The sequence below is a fragment of the Gracilinanus agilis genome, chromosome 1 (assembly GCF_016433145.1).
Source record: "Gracilinanus agilis isolate LMUSP501 chromosome 1, AgileGrace, whole genome shotgun sequence".
NCBI lineage: Eukaryota > Metazoa > Chordata > Mammalia > Didelphimorphia > Didelphidae > Gracilinanus > Gracilinanus agilis.
Window position 1 is genome coordinate 247,460,792 of NC_058130.1, and position 16,126 is coordinate 247,476,917.

Sequence of the window (16,126 nt, forward strand, 5' to 3'; positions counted from 1 at the left end):
ATAACTTTGTGAAGGTGAATAATTTTGAAAGATAAGAGTCAAATCAAAGTAATGACCAACAACCATGATTCCAGAGGATTGATGTTAAAGAATGATACCTGTCTCATGACAGAGAGAGGAGAGAATGAATATGTAGAATGAGAAACACATTTTTGACATGGGCAATGTGGGAATTTGTTTTACTTAATTATGCATCTTCATTACAAGGGTTTTCCTAGTCTTTTCTTTTTTTTCCAAGGAGGAGATGGAAATGTGAGTAAATCCTAGGTGGCACAGCAGTTAGAGTGCCATGCCTAAAGTCAGGAAAACTCAGCTTTCTGAGTTCAAATCTGACCACAGACACTTCTTATTTATATGATCCTGGGCAAGTTACTTAACCCCCATTTGGCTTCATTTTCCTCATCTGTAAAATTAACTGGAGGAGTAAATAACAAAATATTCCAGTATTTTTGATAAGAAAACCCTAAATAGGGTCACAAAAAGTCAAATGTGACTGAAAAATGACTGAACAACAACAAATTTGAAGAAAAAAAAGCAGTGATTAATTAGTGTTCGAGTGTTCCTGATTGCATTTCATCTATAAGAAATATTGTACTATTGAAGCTGATGAAGAGCACTACCCTTCTTCATGACACTCATCATAGTGTCATTTTATTTCAATGATTATGCCCAATTCTTTATGTGTCTGTGTGTGTGTGTCTGTGTCCTAAGGGACCTATTTTTAAGTCCTTAAATAAAAGACCAGGCTAAGGGAAGAAGTAAACTCATCTTCTTTTCCTTTGTACTGTTATCTTTACTTTTCAAAATGCTAAAATTCAAAATAATTGACTCCTCTACCACAGGAAACATAACTTTGAATTGAAACAAAATAAAGTCTCAGCCTGGAGCAAAATTATTCAAAAAGATCCAAGAGTTTCAATCCATGGCTTTTAATGCAAGTCGTCTTGCTGCTGAGAAGGTAGTAATTACAGGCAGGCTAATAGCTTAGCCATATGTTTACCAGTTTGAATTTGGAATACTGCTATCAATCTAAGTTTGCTTTCTTCTTATGTTTCTGCTTGCCTCTTCCCCTATTTCTTTGCCTCTGTCTCACATATTATTATTTCCTATATTCATTTTCCTTCCTCTATTGCCATGTGCACATCTCTATTTTTTTTTAAGTCTTCAAAATGAATTCTCCAGGCATTGGAAGAAGTAATTGCAGCCCTTGGAATTTATTGCCCCTCTCAATGCAGCTGAATTATAAAATGAGTCAGTTAAATGTAAGATGCTTGACAGAAAATTGTTTTCTCCAAAGGATCTTCTGTGATTCCCCAGAGAATTTCCTGTGTTGTCCTTTTCCTCAAGGAGGATCCTGAGGCTAGACAGAGAGAAATCTTGCAAATTTTATAAGTTTTCCAACTGAGTTTTGAAAATAAGGCAGCATGATTTACATTGTTTCTTAGGCTTGTTGCTATTAAATGAAGAGGTGTAGCCAAGATGGCAGAATATAGACAGTAACCCAATTGAATTCTCCCAACATTCCCCTCTAAACAACTTTAATATAATTTTTCAAATCAAATTTTGGAGAGGCAAAGCTGAAAAAAAATCAGAACGACATTTTTCCTGCTTGAGACAGCTTAGTAGGTCAGTGGGAGAGGTCTGTGACACTGGTCAGTTACAAGGGACCAGGGGCCTTGACCACAGTTTCAGAGCCCTGTTGAATGTTAATGCTTATAGCTTTGTGGGATAAAGAGCCCCTCCTGGGTAAAGGCTAGAGCATAGTCCAGGAAAGTAGTGACCACACCTTTCCTTAAAACATACAATCTCAGAAGGACTGAAAATTTAGTCTCCCATAACTAGCTACAAAAGCAGCAATATGAAAAAAACTTGAAGCTTGGGACAGTGCCTCCCTAACCTAGGTGGGAAGAACTCAATTTTGATATAAAGTTCAAATACAAGAAATAGACTGGGAAAATGAGCAAACAAACAAAAGAACTTGACCATAATAACTATTATAATGGCAGGAAAGATCAAGACATAAACTCTAAAGACAACAATATGAAAACAGCTACAAGAAAAATCTCAAAGAAAAAATACCAATTGGACACAAGGTCAGCTAGAATTCCTGGAAGAATGAAAGACAGATAAGTGGCAGAAGGAGAACTGAGAAAGGAAATGAGAATGATGCCAGAAAATTAATGTGAGAGAACAAACAACATCTTGGTAAAGAATCACACACACAAAATATTGAAGAAAAATAAAATCTTAAAAAACAAAATTGATCTAATAGTAAAAGAAGCACAAAAGTTTGCTGAAGAAAAGAATAAAAAAGCAGAATAGATTAATGGAAAAGAAGGTACACAAATTCACTGAAGAAAAGAACTCTTTAAAAGGTAGAATTGGCCAAATGGGAAAAAGTACAAAAACCCACTGAAGAAAATTATTCTTTGAAAATTAGAATTGGGCAAGTGGAAGCTAATGACTCTATGCGGCATCATAAAAAAATAAAACAAAGTCAAAAGAAAAAGAAGAAAATGTGAATGATCTCATCTTGCTTGGAAAACTAATTGAGAAGAGATATAAGAATTATTGGACTACCTGAAAGTTATAAAAAAGAGCCTAGACACCATACTTTAGGAAATTGTAAAGGAAAACTTTCTCTGATATCTTAGATCCAGAAGAGAAACATTCCCAGGGATATTATAGCCAAATTCCAATTTAATGAAGAGATGAGAAAAGTTCCAAATGACTGAAGTTATTTGTTTTTTTATACTAATCTTTAGTAGTCTTATTTTCCTCTCCTATCTGTCCCTCCTCCCCCAGTAGAAAAAAAAAGAAAAACAAAACTCTTGTAACACATTTTTTGGGGCATGTCCAAAACATTCCTTAATACATCTCAATTTGTATGTTGACTCCATTACCATTGTGTGTCAGGAGGTGGGTAGCTTGTTTTAGCATAAGTCCTTTGAAATTGGTTGGTCATTGCATTGTTCTCTTTATTCTTTTTTCCTGTAGACAAGAGGAGTCACTTGAGGTTTTTGTGTAGAGGAGTGAAGTGATCATGAGATAGATTAGGAAGAAGAATATTCAAGTAGTCATGGTGTTATTCATAGTTGTTGGACCAGCTTTCCTATTGCTAACTTCTCAGTATTCTAGAATCCCTTACTCTTTTTCCCCACAACTTCCCTTAAGGAAGTATATAGTCCTTCTGGCTAAGTCCATAGAAACCTAGGTCCCTATATAAGCAATAGAAATATATACTGTGAGTTCCCATTTAAAAAAAAAAAAGAGCCAGAATGCTCTTTTACATAGGGTTACAGTACAGTATAAGCAGGATATACTACATCTTTAATCTTCACTATCTTTACTGTATATGGATCTTATGAGTTTAGGTAAAAAGATTGTGGGGGGAAGAACTAAAGATTTAACAACTTAAGATTTAAGTACTTTGACATCTCCCATTATTAGCTTTCATCATTTCAGTGCTGGTTTAGTTGACCTCATGTTCAGCAAACTAGGGTTGCCCTCTCTTCTTGAATATCCAACATGTATTTTATTATTTTTGTAGCAAAATACATCTTGGGTTCCTTGGCTATGCTTTGTTGTTTCTGAAATAATGAAATGGGCTTCCTTGGCTTCTAGCCTCAAGTCCTTTTGTCCTGCAAAATAGAGTGTTCAAACTTCTTTGATGAGATCTAGCTGAGTTGAATTGGCCTTTTTTAGGTCTCTCTAGGTAATATCTTCTGAACTAATGATTACAATTTTGAATAGTTCTTATAAAGTTGCTTTTCCATCCTTGTTTACATTTCTTCCTTCTCTCATATACCTTCCTCTCTCCTGGGCTTCATGCTGGCCTCTGATGGCCTTAGTAATCCTTTACAGATCTTCTTGATGATTTTACTAACCAATCAACCAATTATTCAAAAAGTATTTATAATGCATTTACTATTAGCCAGGCAATGTTGGGGATACAAAGGTAATGATGAAGCAGTCCCTACCCTCAAAGAGGCTTACATTCTCTCAGGAGAGATGCACACATATAAGTATAAATGAAATATATGTGAAATAAAGGCAAAGTGATTTTGTGGAGAAAGAACTAGGTACTTTTAGGATTATGAAAGGCCTTAAGTAAGAGATGGCATTTAAAGTGAGTTTTTAAGGAAATTAGGGGGTCTAGAGCTGGAGGTAAGGCAAAAATCAATTCCAAGTATAGTGGATGGTATGTTAAAAGACAGGAGATGAATGTCATCAGTGATGGCAAATAAAAAAAGCCATTGCCTGAATGGATGAGTGCATGAAGAGGGTGATATATGTAACAAGTGGGTAAAGGGGCCTTAAGCTAGTAATGAAACTAGAAGGAGGAAGGTGCTAGTTGAAAGGATGGAATGAGCTGTACCCGGGCTGAGCTTGAAACTAGTTATAAATGTATCAAGGATCCAACCCTGGTTAACTGAGTGTCAAGTGAACTCCCACCGCTAGACACCAGGCTCCTTTAAGATGTCAGCTTTCAGCCCTTTTCTTGCTGAGGAAGTAGCCTCCTATTGGTGTATGGTAGGTTGACAGGAAGTGAATATTGAACTTCTTGCCCTTCAGCAATGGAGTTTATTCCTGCTGAAACTGCTCAGAACCCTTGCTTTTGGTTGACCCTGCTTGGTCTTAGATGGTAGCAAATAACCACAGAGTTCTCAGGTTAAGCCTAAGGGGTTTATTGATAACAGAGTAATGGGACTAAGGCAGTGGAAAGAGGGTTAGGAAATACTGAGAAGTAAGGGTGAAAGATTTATCTGATTCAGGTTGCTAATAGGTCTTGTCTAGATGCTCTTCTGCTGACCCAGGGCTGCAGTCTCTAGATAATAAATAAAGTTGATCTTTGATAAAGGTTTGCCAGTAGTGCTGATAGTATTGATAAGTTCTGCAGGATTGGTTTAACCTTATCCTAGGCCTAACTACCCACATTCCCACTCCCACCTCCCAGGGCCCCAGGGAGTATGGGGTAAGTGAGTGGTGAGGGAGAAGTCAGGGAAGAACTGAACCAGCCCTGGGTCTCCAGGGCTTTATATATTCTTGGCCCAAGTGGCAGTTGGTGCTTGCCCCGTGGCTCATACCATGGTCAACATTCCAACCAGGAACTGACAGGTTGCCCCAAGCAAACATGGCAATGTTAATAATCCTATATTACATATATAAGAAGGCTGGAAAAGCAGCCTTGAGCTTAATTAAGATAGAGGGGGTGGAAAATGGAACAAGTATTAAGTGCGTATGTTCCAAGAGAGCATCTAGGTGATGCAGTGGAGTAATGGGCCTCAGGTCAGGAAGATTCATCTTCAGGAGTTCAAATCTGGCCTCAGACACTTATTAGCTTGTGACCGTGAGCAATTCACTTACCGGTTTGCCTCAGTTTCCTCATCTATAAAATGAACTGGAGAATGAATTGGCAAACTACTCCAGTATCCTTGCCAAAAATACCCTTATGGGGTCACATTTGTTGTTTAGTTGTTTTTAGTTGTGTCTCAAAGAGTGGGACACAACTAAAAACAACTAAACAACAACTATTCCAAGCACCATGTTAAGTGTTTTACAAATGCCAAACAAAGGAGCTTATATTACTTGTGGGAGTCACTGGAATTCATTTAGTAGGGGAATGACACTCAGACCTATGCTTTAGCAATATCATTTTGGCAGCTATGTGGAGGACGAATTAGACAGGAGGGAGCCTTAAATCAGGAAGACCAATTGGGAGGCTGTTATAATAGACTAAGCAAAAGATAATGAGTACCTGAACTGGAATAATGGCTAGGAAAAGGGACAGATGTGACAAGGACAGGAAGAAACAATAAGACTCAGTAACTGAGAAGGTATGCAAGGTAAAGGGGAATGAGGAAGGAGAATGACGACTTTGAGATTGACCCTTCCAAAACAGGAGAGGGCAGACAATTTGATTTCCCCCTAAATCTCCTTCCTGGTATATGTTATTAGGGATTATCCCCTCCAGAGGGGATATTGATCAGAGTAGGGTTGTTTAAAAGAAAGGATGGGGAGTCTTGAATGGAAATGGTACCACATATTGATAAAATGTTGGTGTTAGGGCTTCTGAAGGCAAAGCACCTCTTTTATGTTTTTGCCTTGAGTTGATCCTACTTTTGTAGCATGATTATGCTTCTGTAAAAAGATTCACCTTCCAGTTACCTCCTCTTTCTCAAGTTGCCAACATCAACCAGGTCTGAAGTAGCTGACATCACTCTAGTGTTCAAAGCAGATGAAAAGCAAAACTTGCTGAATCTTAGTGTTCATTTTTAGTAGCTTATCCAGCTTTATTTCTGTATTATCAATCTCCATTCTAGTCAAATTACTCTGTAGGCTGTTCTCTGAGACATTCCGTCTTCTATCCCTTTGCATACTATTCTCCATGTTTGACTTTCATTCCTTCTTCATGTTGGTTTATTAGAATCCATAACTTTTTCCAAAGTACAGCTTGGGTTTCCCTTTCTAAGTGAGATTTTTTCCCCCTGATATATCTGGTTGTTAGTATTCTCTTACTCTTGAAATTACTTTGTAAATACCTTGCATTTAGATGAGTATATATTATATCCTCCAGTAGAACAGAAGCTGTTTGAGGGCAAGAATGATTGTTTTAAACTTTATGTCCCCAAGACCTAACACAGTGCTTTCTACACAGTAGGTGCTTAAAAATACTTATTAGTTTGGATTGGATTGAGTGGAAGATGAGGAAATGGAAGTAACGTAAATGACAATTTCTAGCAATATAACAGGAAGCTCTACAGGATGGCAAGGATAAATGAAGGTTTCTTAAACATAGAGGAAGACCTTGTCAGAAAAGGAGACATATACAAAGGGAAATAGAGGAATATTTGAGGAGACAAACTTCCAGAGTAGACTGCAAAGGATAGGAACAAGATGAAAAGAGGGTTAATTTTGGAAAAAAGAATAGCCAATAGAATCTTATCAGAGGCTTAAGCAAAGTTGGAGAGATGTGGGGCTGGTTAAGAGAGGTTTTGAGGTGTGGAGCAGAGAAGAATAAGAAATTCAAGTAAGAGTCAAGATTTTTCATTGAAAAGAACATATTGTAGGAGTGTTGGAGAGAAGAGGTTTGAAATAATTTCTGTGGACATTGTGATAGAGAGTAAGCCTAAAATGATTAAAGGGATTGTTTTGTAGCAGTTAGGATCCAAGTTGGATTAGAAGACAAAAGTTATAACAAATGTAACGAACCTAGTGTTGGGGTTTGGCAACAGATGACTAATGATTGCACAAGGCACAGGAGAGATTCAAGGATCTGAACAGTCTCAGCAATAGTAAAGTTGGTTCAGCTACTATGAATAGCACCATTTATGGCCCTGTCCCATCTATCCTCCAACTTCCAGAGTAATGTTCCTAATCCATCCCTATGATCATTCACCCCTCTATATAACATTCATAAATGTTTTTCTCTTATCTATTGAATAAAATATAAGCTCATGATTATGGCATTTAAGACTCTTCACAATTTGACTCCAATCCACTTGTCTAGCTTTATTTCACAGTATTTTTCTTTGTTCCAATCAGTCAGAACTATTCATCCTCACCCATTTCCAATGTCTTTGACTATATTGTCCTATATGCCTTCCCACCTCCATCATCATCAATTAATATTCATTTCCTTCTTCAAGGTCCAACTCATACGTCACCTCTTTCAGGAATCCTCCCCTTCATCTGTCATTTCCACCTTCACATCTCTTGTATACATTCCCTTCTTTCTGCTCACACAGGCACCACCAAAATAGGAGCCCTCTGCTCCTGCATCCCCTCTGACCTATACTATTGCAATTGCCTCCCAACTGGCATCTCTACTTCAGACCTATTCTTATTTAAACCGGTCAGCAGCCAAAATGATTTTCCCAAAACAATGGTCTACTCAGTCAACTCCAGTGGTTCTCTTTTGCTTCCAGAATCAAATTTTAAGTCCCCTGTTAGGTATTTAAAATTCCTTGCAACCTAGCACTTCCTATTTTTTCAATCTTCTCTAACACTTACTCCCCTTCATATACTCTGTGATATAGCTACATTGGCCTATGTGCTCTTCCTCACTATAATGGTCTTTCTGCCTCTCAACTCTGTATCTTCTCAATGACAATCCATTATGCCTGAAATTCCATTTTGCCATATTTCTGCTTCCTGGCTTCCCTGGATTTCTTCAAGACTCAGCTCAAATCCTACTTTCTAAAGAAAGCTTTTCTGGTCGTTTTGATGCTAGTGCCTCCCCTGCTGAGTTTATCTTTTATTGACATGGTATGCATATCTTATATGGATATAGTTATTTACCTGTAGACTTCTTCATTAGAATAGCATTGGGAACAACTTTTTTGGCCTCTTTCTGGGTCTTTCATACTTAGCTCAGTGCCTGGCACTTAGTAATACCTTAATGAGTGCTTGATGATGTACCTTTTAAATTTTGGGTTAAGTATGCATTTATGAGTTTCCAAAATTTTTCTGCATCATTTGCTGGCCTTTCTGTGTCACCTACAACTTCCTCAAAACTCCTCCCAAATTCCCATTTAATTTCTTATACTGACTTATGATGGGGCAAAGTCGTGATTTGGAAGGGATAACTGTAAACATAATTCTGGTGAAAGAAAAGAGGAAGATCACTCATTTTTTGACATTTAAAAATACTATATTTTAAAATTTTTATGAAAATAATAAAAATGCAACAATGTAGAAAAAGTCCAGATTCATTATCATCTATTCCCTCATCTGGGTCTTACTCTTTCTTGCTGCCTTTTCTTCCAAAGTTTGACCATTGCCAACAGTTTGAGGTTAGGTTAGTTTGCAGCATTTTCTGGAAAGATGTAATAGTAATACTCTTCCCAGACATCATCAGATCCATCTTTAGCCTGTACTTTTCTTCTTAACTTTCTGTAATATGAATATTCCCATTCTCTTTATATAAGATTCTATTCTAAATCCATCTTCAGAGTTTCACTGGTACTCTAGTAACACAGCTTTTTCTTCCTTCTTTTCACAATTTCTCATAATTTTGTTGACTTCTTCACACATTTATCTTCATTTAAACCTTTCTCATTTCCTGCAGATAGTTCAAATTGGGTAAAACTGATCCATACTTTAACATGTGTTTGTTGTAGCAATTTTTGGTATAACTTTTTTTTTAGATTCTGGTTCAATTTCAAAATTTGTAGGATTTCCAAAGCATCCACGGAATGTCTAAGTATGATTGGCTAATAGCCAACTAATATATTGTCTGCACTGTCTCAATATCTCCAAGAATTGATCCAAGAATTAGATCGTTGATGTGCAATTTCCTGGTGCAAATTCCAGGGTTTTTTTTGTGAATTTGCTGGCACCAGTCAAATTCTTGAAGCTGTATCTCTAATTCAGTATAGGCTTTAAACAATTTGTTTTTAGAACACTGGCCAATAGAAGTTTCCAATGTTCTTCTGGCAAATAGTAGATTTTTCTGTCTTATTTCAAACTGGGCACATAGTAGCCATATTTTGGCAAATATAAACTCTTTGTGAGGAATTAAATCCAAACAAGCATTATTTTTGTACCCTCTGGGTTCCTTTGCCTCCAAATCTTCATAAAGTGCACAGCTGCTCCATAGATATCTATTTTGCTTTGTTATGATGATAATAACAGATAATTTGGAGAAGCAGATAAATATGTCAGGGTCAGTAGACCTTCAAGTCACAGGCACTAATTGACAGGTTTCAGTGAGAAAGGAGGGGGTTAGACACTCCTGGATCTCAAACCCCTCCCCACTAAGCAGTTGATGTTTCAGTTGGAAAATGGAGACTGGTTAAGATTCTTCTGGTAAGTTTCTGTTATGGCTGAACCCCAATGATGTTCCCTTTCTTTAATTTATATTCCTCACAGGTCTGATAGAGGAATAAGTAGAAGCTACCTATCTAACTGTTGAGGACAGAGATAAATGATCTTCTTAAAACTGGCAGCAGACAGGATTCAAACTAGATGACCAGACTTGAGTTGTGAGTATTCCCCCAAATAATTTCCAGGCACAAATATTGAAGGTAAAGGTTATATTAAGAAGTAAAAAGGAAAACTAGAGGAGTTTAATGAAGGTATTTGAATAAGGAAAGGTGACCCTGATCTATTAGGTTGAAGCTGCCCTTCCCCCCCACAGGAGGGGGTGAAGGCACCTACTGGACTGGCTCTTTTGTTAGATAATTTATATATCTAATTCACTAAATCACTAAATAATTATTATATTGATATTGTTAAAGATTAATTCTAACAAACAGGCTAACCCCTGAGTAGAAACCACACTGGCTTATGCCACAATGGCCACTCGGGTGAACCCCCAAGACAAGAGCAGTAAGCAGAGTGTCTGCTCACCTCAACCCCTGCAAAGCAACTGCCAACTCTTTTCAACTGCCCCCTCACCCAAAGTTCTCCAGGGGGGTCCCCTGGAATTCTGGGTGAGGCTGTCCCTGTATCTTTGCAGGGATTCCATGCATCCATCTCTACATAACAGCTTCCAGTACCTCTTCTTTTGTGCCATGTTGACAATGGCTCTTTCATACACCTCTCCCATAGTGTTTGGTTTTACATCACTTTCCACCAACTGCAAATAATCAAATCAGACATCATAATTGTGTGGATTAACCCACACCTCCTCTTAATAACTGGAAGCTATAATCACCAATACACAAGTTTCTTTTCTTTTTTTAATTTCTTTTTCCACCCTTAAGTTTCTTTTCAAAGAATGTGTAAATTTTAAAGAGTTTTTGTGCTTTGTGTTTTTAGATCCTATCCAGGGCATATTTGTAGACCGTTCATAACCTTTCAAATTCTTTCTGATTTTCTTCAAACTTACAAAGGCCACATAGGAATATTCAAATATATACTCATCTCCAAAGAATTCCACATATCTATCTTATACTTTCCTTGCATGAGCAAACGAACCATATTTTTCTTCAAATTGAGCATATTTGATCTAAGTTTTTTTTATATCAAGGAACATGAAGACACATTTTTTATATATGTAATCAATTTCTTTGTACTCAGATCAGAGCTGGTATAGAGTACCATTATTGTTCCTCAGTTTGCCATTCTATCCCTAGTTCAAATACTTGTGGATCTCAAGCAATATTTCCCAACATCTCCTCCATATGGATGTATTTGTACAAGAACTGGTTGACTCAGGAAGAGTTGTGATGGCCTATCCCAGATATTTTGGATATGATTTACTTAACCAATTCTTGTGAATTTCAAAATTAATATCCAATATTCTTAGAATTATATTTAATAAGATTTATTAATTATAACTAACATAGAAAAACTAGAGCAAAAAGCTACCTTCCTCAGCCCCGCATATGGGAAAAGAGAGGAAGAGGAAACACAGCAACCTATATATAAAACATTACCACGCAATGGTAGTGGAGAGATCGAAAGGAATTCCGGGAAATATAGTTCAAAACTTGTTTTTTTTTTAAGATTTTCTAATTATACATTCTTCATTTCCATTTCTGTATATTTTAGCCAGAAAATGCTATTTTTATAGTTGACATCTAAGCCTGTCTTAGAATCAATACTGTCTATTGGTTCCAAGGTAGAAGAGTGATAAGGGCTGGGGAACTGGGGTTAAATGACTTTTCCAGGGTCACACAGCTAGGAAATGTCTGATGCCAGGTTTGAACCCAGGACTTCATATCTCTAGGTCTGGCTCTCAAACCACAGAGCCACCTAGCTGCCCCACACTCCTTGAATTTCTTTTGGACTCTTTTCCCATTGTGTTTATGTTATCCAATTATTAACGACAGTTCTGTTCTTCCTTATATTGTTCTCAAAAGTCTTTCTTTTCCATAGTTTATAATCATTTAATTCTTCATTTGTGATTTGTTGAGGAGGTGGTAGAAGCTCAACCTCTCTCTTTTTTTTTTAGTTTCCTTTAAAAGTTGTTTTCTTGTGATCTGTGTACTTGAGCAGAGACTGTTTTTCACATTGGCCACTTTAGGGATATGCAGCTTTCCAGCCACAGTGGAAGGCCACCATGGATGGGCCATGACCCTGTCAGAGCTGACTCCAATTCACTGGTTGCTTTCTTTTAAGCTGCCTGCAACTGCTCCAACTCATCCCCTGCCAGGTCAAGAAGACCTATTCTATGTTCTGTAGACTCAGGAGTACTGGAATAGCACAGCTGATCACTTCCACAGGCAGCTAGGTGATACAGTGGGTAAAACACCGGCCTGAAGACAAGAAGATTCATTTTTCTGAATTCAACTATCCTCAGACACTAACTGTGTGAACTTCGGCAAGTCATTTTTACCTTGTTTGTTTCTTTATCTGTAAAATGAGCTGGAGAAGGATACAGCAAACCACCCTGGTTTTTTTGTCAAGAATGCCTCAAATGGGGTCATAGAGTTGGACACAACTGAACAACAACCAACATTCCACAGAACACTGCTTTTCTAACATATTCCAATAGTGTTGGACTCTTGGACTCAAAGTCCAACAGGATTAAAAGGCCCAGATTAAAGCATAAAGTCCAAATATAGACACCAATTGGCAAAGGAAAGTAGAAAGAAAGATGCTGAAGGGGAAAGGATGGTGTGAAACAATCTTGGGGGGAAAAAAGGCTTGGGGAAGCAGGAAAATGAAGGAAGTATGCATTTTTTTGTAATGGAATCTGATTCCCTGTTACAATGTTTAATTCCAACGTTTTTATTCAGAGGGTCTCTCTGGCTTACCACATACTGGACATGTGGTTCCTTTTTTATTACTTTCTGGAGCCGTAAGACTAATGTGGCCAGAAGAAAACTGGCATAGTAACAGAGGCCCAAGAGTAATCATTGCTTGGGAGATTAATATTTGTGTGTGTGTGTGTGTGTGTGTGTGTGTGTGTGTGTATGTGTGTGTTTATTTTAATGAAGAAATTGGAGGACTTTTCAAAAGCAAACACCTGCATATAAAACTGAGATAGGAAAATTCAGTTATCCATGTTCTCTATAATTTACTTATCTAGATAACTCTCATCTCCTAAAGTGGAAGTTAGGAAGCAAAGGGCCAGTAGCCACCATTTTTTTCCATTCTAGATGACAAGTAGAATATCTGTTTTTTTTTCCTTAAAAATATTCTACTCACTTTTCCTGAAAGGAGAAAGGAAAAGACCAGACAACTCTTGGATTTTGAAGCTGGGATACTTGGAGGGCAGAGGAAATAGAGAGGAGGGCACCACCTTCATCTTTAATATGAAGATAAAAATAGGATTCTTATGAGGATTCAATGAAATAATATTTGTAAAGTGCTTTGCGAACTTTAAAACATATGAATACTAATTATCATAATTATGTGTCATTTTTGACTGTAGAACCATGTTCCATTGATCATTTCTGTTTTCTCTCTCATATTCAACCTATTCCTTTCTACTGGCTCTTTCCCTATTACCCACAAACATTCTGAGGTATCCCTATCCAAAAATGAAACAAAACAATGTGGTACAGTAGAAAAAGCAGTAGATCTCAAATTAGAGGACTAAGGTTCAAATCCTGCCTCAATGTTTTCTAGGTCTGTGGTCCTTGGGCAAGTCATGCAAGCTCCTTGTACTTTAGTTTTCTCATCTGTAAAATAAGAGGATTAAATTATGTGATCTCTAAGGTCTCTTTCAGTCTTGGAACTATGACCTTCTGATCTTATAAAAACAAAACAAAAATCAATAAAATTCTTCAGTTGGCCCTATCATTTCCTCAAACCATCATTTTCTTTTGGCTTTCATGACATATTTTGTTAAGAGTCAACTTTGACTTGTTCTTCAATCTTTGCAGATTCCAAAGTCATCTTTCAACAATCAAATCAAATAGATGGTTTTCCTTTATTTTGTTACAAATATTTAAACATTTCTTGACTCTCTTCTCATTTTTGATGCTCTTTCTGCTCTTGGCTTTCAGGAAACTTATTTCTCTCTTGCTTCTTCTCCTACCTATCTCATGTCTTATTTTATAATTCATATTTGTCCCTCTGTTATATAAATATGGGTTTCCTGAAAATGAGGAAAAGAAACCAAAAGCCCAGAAGAATTGTTAAGGGAAAACTTATTCAGGTTCAATGATGAGACTAAATGAAGGACTTGCAAGTCATTGAATATTTACACAAAAAGAGTTTTACTTTGCCCTAAGACAGTAAGGATATGCAAAAAGAATACAGTGACATTTTCTCTGGTTGCAGTCCCTCTCTCCTCCACATTGGTGTATCTGGTCAGTTGGGCAGGATATGTTGACTAGTGTGATGTTTAGAAATACAAGTCAAGATGGCCACAGGATGATACTTTTTATACCTATTGGTAACTAGGAAGTTCTATGAAGAGAGACAGAGGACAATTAATTTTCAGGAACAACTTTATTGTCTTTCAGGGGATAATAATCTTTATGGCAGAGAAATGGGATATCTTGGTCCTATCAAAATACTGTTCAGTCATGTCCAATTCTTTGTGACCCCATTTGGGGTTTTCTTGGCCAAGATACTGGAATGGTTGGCTATTTCCTTCTTCAGTTTACTTTATAGATGAGGAAACTGAGGCAAACAGGGTTAAATGAGTTCCCCAAGGTCACATAACTAGTAAGTGTCTAAGGCTGGATTTGAATTTAGGAAAATAAACCTTCTGACTCCAGGCCCAGGGCTCTATTTACTGAACAAGCTAGCTGCCCCCTATTGGGATAGTAAAATATAAAAACAAATTTATGTCTTATTCGATGAGGTGGAAAAGAATTTCAGTTCAGTATAAAATTTTTAAGCATTCCTTTCTTTGTTCACATTTGTTTTTGCTGTTCATGTTTGTCTATCAGATTTCTAAATATGTATCTTCTTATTTTCTATCCTAGACTCCCTTCTGGTCTCTCCCTCACTGGTCTTATCTATTCCTATAGCTTCAATGAAGGGTAACCCATTTTTGCAAGTGTCTTCCAGATTTATATATCAACCACAACATCTCTCTTGGCCTCTACGCCCACACTTTCATCTGATGACTGGAGAAAAATTTTGATATCTCATTAAGCCAATACTTCAAATTCAACATGGGGAAAACACATTTTATAGGATTTAGATTTGGAAGGTGCTTCATTTTACGAATGAGAAAACTAAGTCCCAAAGAGGTAAATAACTTGCCTAAATAATTGACAGGGTCAGGGTTTGAATTTAAGTCCTCAGGCTACAAATACAGTGCTTCTTCCATGAAAATATACATCTTATAGCCTACTAAACCTTCTGGTTTCCAATTCTCCTGTTTCTTTTCTTTTCTTTTCTTTCTTTTTTTTTTTTTAGTAAGAAAAACCAAGTCTTTAATCTTGAGAAGGATAAATGGTACTATCCTTAGGACTCCACACACACACTCCACACAGGCTCAAAACCCACACAGAGCCCGAGCCTATGGCTACTCTGGGTACTGTGTCCCTGGGAGTGTCACCTCACTAGATGACAACTCCAAAGCACCATAGAATCTGGGGAACTTATATGCCTTTTGGGGAACCAAGGGACAGGGAAATATGACTAATTGGCATTACCATGGCTACGAGGAAAATGAAATATGGACCATTTCTTGTCAAGGGTTTTGCAGAAAGACATGATTTCTGGGGATTCTCTTAACAGTCTCAGGGTGCTGCTTCCACAGTTGTGCACCCCTCTGCACTGGGTCCCCACACAAAGTCCGTGCCTGCACTCAGAATCTGGGTCTATAGCTGTGACTGAGCCTGCGCTCAGGGTCTGTGTTCAAAGTCTGCGCACATTCTTTAGCCTCTTGGGGTCTTAAGTCTTGCTGCTTTCAGGAGCAGGCCCTGGTGACCCCAGGTAGCAGCCAGTGACTTAATGGGTGCCCCAAACTTGCTCTAACTCTTGTGCACTGGCTTTGGCCCTGTAGGTGGTGTGGGGGAAGGGGGTTGCTCAGCTCGAGTTTTAGTGAGAGCTTTTTCACCCCCTTAGAGCATGGAAATGCCAGATCCCATATAACTTCAATGCTGCGCCCTGTCGTGGGGTCCCTTCATTCATCTGGATTTGTTTTATGTCCCCTTGAGGAGTCCTATATGTTTTGGTTAGGAGAGGTTAAGCAGCTGCTCCTTACTCTGCAGCCATCTTAACCCAGAAGCCAACCTGTCTCCTGTTTCTTTTGAAGGCATCTTTC

At 37.7% G+C, this 16,126-nt stretch overlaps 1 pseudogene; it reads right to left on the reverse strand.

Moving 5' to 3' along the window:
* Positions 1-8,729: 8,729 nt before the first annotated feature.
* LOC123250445 lies at positions 8,730-12,023 on the reverse strand (annotated as a pseudogene).
* Positions 12,024-16,126: the final 4,103 nt, after the last annotated feature.